Genomic DNA, 4,367 nt, shown 5'->3' on the forward strand with positions numbered 1-4,367 from the left:
TTGTCTGGCCTTTGGTGGTAACAGACCCACACTGCTGCAGGGCCACTGATCCAGATGTGGTCCCAGGTGGCATCACTGGCTACTCATATCTGGTTGTTCCTCACTACCATCAAGCCTCCAGCTCTACCTCTCTTCATTGTTTCCACATCCTATTATTGCTCTTTCTGTTACATTTCTCCATCATTTACTTGTGGCACCCAGGGTCATCTCAGGAATAGTGTCAGGAGTCCCATGTCCAGCTCATACATTATGGCACTGGGCAGGGGTCATCTTAGTCATGATTGCTTCCTCTCCCCAGTCCTGTGAAGCACCAGACTGGTGGTCATTTCAGGTTCTCTTCTACCTGGCTCCCCTGAGTAGTCCCCTGTGAGGGGCATTTGTCTTGGGCTCACTCCCATCCTGGGCCCTGCAGTTCCAGACTGGGTACTTCTACTCTCCATCTTACTCCCTGTCCTGGGAGACTGCCTGGTGTTGGACTGGTGAGAGATTGCCTGGCGTTGGACTGGTGGGAGACTGCCTAGCGTTGGACTGGTGGGAGACTGCCTGGCGTTGGACTGGTGGGAGACGGCCTGGCGTTGGACTGGTGGGAGACTGCCTGGCGTTGGACTGGTGGGAGACGGCCTGGCGTTGGACTGGTGGGAGATGGCCTGGTGTTGGACTGGTGGGAGACTGCCTGGCGTTGGACTGGTGGGAGACGGCCTGGCGTTGGACTGGTGGGAGACTGCCTGGCGTTGGACTGGTGGGAGACTGCCTGGCGTTGGACTGGTGGGAGATGGCCTGGTGTTGGACTGGTGGGAGACGGCCTGGTGTTGGACTGGTGGGAGACTGCCTGGCGTTGGACTGGTGGTCTTCTCTGTCTCGCTTTTTTTCAGGGAATATTAGGCTACTAATCATTCAGATGTTCATAGGTCAGAGCACTGAGTGTAGACACAGCCTCTCTCCTCTCTGCCACCTACTGCTGCACATGTGACACAGTAGCCATACCTGCAATGGGTCTAGGGACAGATGGTCATGTGTGTGTGTGTGTGTGTGTGTGTGTGTGTGTGTGTGTGTGTGTGTGTGTGTGTTTTATTTTAGCTTGCTTATTTGGTGGATTTTCTTTATCAATTTATATATGTTTAACAATTCTCTAGGCTTCTCTGGGCTAATGTTCTGGTACCAGAAGGTACTCTGCAGGCTACCAAAGGAGAAACATAAACATCAACCCAGGTACAAACCTTTCACCTACAAAGGTGTCCTGTCTGCAAGATACGATAATGTAATGATGGCACATAGTTTGTGGGAGTAACCAACAAATATCTGACTTGATTTAAGGCCCACTCCATGAAATTGAACCCATACTTGATACTGCTTGATGGCCAAGAACCTTAGACTAGATAACTCAAAGATCTAAGGTAAAACCAAATAACGACAATACAACAAAACAAAAGCATAGCAAGAAAGTGACTTATAGTGACATTCTGCTATACTCATAGGTCAGTGCCTTCCTCATCCTGCACGAAGGAAGCTTGCTTCTGCAGCAGGTGGGAAGAGATAACTACAGAGAGACCCACATCCAGTCAATATGCAGAGAGCGAGAGACTTCAGAACACTCAGCCCTACATGAAATGCGTCTATCAAATCCCTCCCTTCAGAACTAAGGCGACCCCATGGAGGGGGAGGAGGAGGAGAAGGAGGAGGAGGAGGAGGAGGAGGGGGATGAGGAGGAAGAGGGGGAGGAGGAGGAGGAGGGGGAGGAGGAGGAAGAGGGGGAGGAGGAGGAGGAGGAGGAGGAAAGAGTGTAAGAGCCAGAGGGATTGAGGACACCAAGAGCACAGGGCCCTCTAACTACAACAGGACCGAAGCTCACCTGAAGTCACAGAGATGGAGGCAGCATACACAGATCTACACCACATGGGGTCCTAGAGTTGAAAGGTGACGTAGACACACACTCCCATCCCTAACCCAGAAGCTATCTTCCATGATAACCATTGCAAATGAAAATTTAGTTTTCTTCAAGGGAGTCTCCCTGGAGAAACAAAGCACTCTTTTGTTTTGTTTGTTTGTTTGTTTTTGAGACAGAGTTTCCCCGTGTGTAGCCCTGGTAGTCCTAGAACTCATAGAGATTCATCTGCCTCTGCCTCCTGAGTCCTGGGGTTAAAGGTGCGCGCCACCACTGCCCAGCAACAAACGACTCTTCAGGGCAGGCTGTGCCCAATAGCAGATAGCCAACAGCAAATGATCTTGACAGTGTCTTTGGGGTTCGTGTTTCATGATGTATCAGGGCCTTTTCTTTTAAATTTAAAAATTTGAAAATAAAGTTTTATGTATTTTTTACTTTTCTCCGCCCCCACCCGAGTCTCTTGGGATTTCTGAGCACGTGAACTAGTGAGTAGGTCTCCATATCTGGATCTGTTTCGTGTGCCTTTTCTTGGGCTCTTTTTCTTCTGTTTGTTTTTGTTTTGTTTTATTATTATCCCTCAGATGCTTTTTGTTTTCTAATGAGAGGTAGAAAGGGGGTGTGGATCTGAATGGGAGGGGAGGTGGAGAAAGACTGGGAGGAGAAGAAGGAGGGCAAACTATAATTGCACAAAACAAAATTTTCAATAAAAAGAAGAAAGTTCAACTAAAATATATTGTAAGTGTAACATCTGGAATAAGTGGTCAGGACTAGCTCACATCCTAGTGTACTTCCGTGGACACTATGTGCTCTGTGAGTTCACCAGGTGAGCCTAATGCATGTCACAGCTGAGAATGGCAGAGTAAGATACAGAGTCTCTACGGTCTAGCAGTGCCCAGATTACACTTGAGGTATTTGTTTCTCTGCAGTGACTTCATGCTTGGCCACAAGTTGATCAACCAGATTTGACACATTTCCTACTGGTTGGAAAGCCAGCCCACTGCTTCCAGCTGTACAAGTCCTGTCTACCTTCACAGCCCTGAACTAACAAGGACTCGTCTCCGCTCTCTGATAATCACCTCACGTGACTATGTGGCACTTCTCCTGCTGTCTCCCTTCACAGTGCCTCCTGTAGCACTTTCTCCTCTTTCAGTGTCATGATTAAGGCCAGAAGCTGGGTTTTTATTAGGAGTCTTTTTTCTTCCTTCCTTGGAAAAGTCCCTTGATTAGATTTACCTTTTATATCTCTTTTCATCCTCCTGGTGGCCCAACGTGGTACTTGACAGCATGAGCATTTGTGTTTTCATAAGTGGAGCAAGCACCCATTTGCCTCAGGAAGATGGGACGTGTTGTATTGGCTGCATCCAATTACACATGCTCTAGGATCCCAGATGATGTGTGTGTCTTGCCCCACAATCACTTGCCTGCATATTTCCAAAGGTTGCTATTGGCAACATTTGAACTGTTTCATGAGAGGAGTGGAAACATAAAAGTCAAGTCCCTCAGGCATTTTATAGTGTGATAAAAATTTGAGAGTCTACCTTGAAAGAAGTATGGTTGAATTTGTTGATAAACAGTATGTGACTCATATTATTCTCAGTTTTGGGAGCTTTGACAATAATAGGAATAGTGGGCTACAGAGGAAAGAGACAGGGGAAGAGAGTACCATTAGGAGGAAATTGATTATATGTTGCATATGTAATATAGGTTACCATCATTTTATTGAGTACCTTTGGTGGACTTAGTATGTTAGGTACACAGGTTACATGGCATATAATTGTTTTTTACAGACAATGAAATCTAGGCTCATAGAGGTTAGTTGGCTTCAGAAGACATCCATGAGTATCGGAACTCGCTTTTTAAAAAATTAATTTATTCATATTACATCTAAATTGTTAGCCCATCCCTTGTATCCTCCCATTCCTCCCTCCTTCCCACTTCCCCCTACTCCTCTCTCCTATGTCTGTGACTGAGGAGGACCTCCTCCCCCTGTATATGCTCTTAGGGTATTGAGTCTCTTCTTGGTGACCTGTCATCCTTCCTCTGAGTGTCACCAGGCCTCCCCATCAAGGGGACATGGTCAAAAATGGGGCACCAGAGTTTGTATGAAAGTCAGACCTCACTCACCACTCAACGGTGGAGAATGTCCTGTCCATCAACTAGGTCTAGGTAGGGGTTCGAAGTTTACTGCCTATATTTTCCTTGGCTGGTGCTGTAGTTTGAGCAGGAAGGGCCCCAGGACCCAGATCTACCTGTCATAATCTTCTTCTTGTAGGTTTCCAGGACCCTCTGGATCTTTCTATTTCCCCATTCTCTCATGTTTCTCTCACCTAAAGTCCCAATAGGATGTCCTCCCCTCTGACCCACTTTCCTGGTAAGTAAAGTCTTTCATGGGACATACCTCTTGGGCTAGTGTCTCGATATCAATGAGTATATACCATTTGTCTTTTTGCTTCTGGGTGAACTCACTCATTATGATAATTTCTAG

General features: G+C 46.9%; 1 non-coding gene across 1 annotated transcript; it reads right to left on the reverse strand.

Moving 5' to 3' along the window:
* Positions 1–874: 874 nt before the first annotated feature.
* LOC127198811 (small nucleolar RNA SNORA17) lies at positions 875–1,006 on the reverse strand. Its single transcript, XR_007831858.1, has one exon. It is a non-coding gene; the product is annotated as a small nucleolar RNA SNORA17 (small nucleolar RNA).
* Between the last annotated feature and the right edge of the window lie 3,361 nt (positions 1,007–4,367).

The sequence above is a fragment of the Acomys russatus genome, chromosome 14 (assembly GCF_903995435.1).
Source record: "Acomys russatus chromosome 14, mAcoRus1.1, whole genome shotgun sequence".
Taxonomy (NCBI): Eukaryota; Metazoa; Chordata; class Mammalia; order Rodentia; family Muridae; genus Acomys; species Acomys russatus.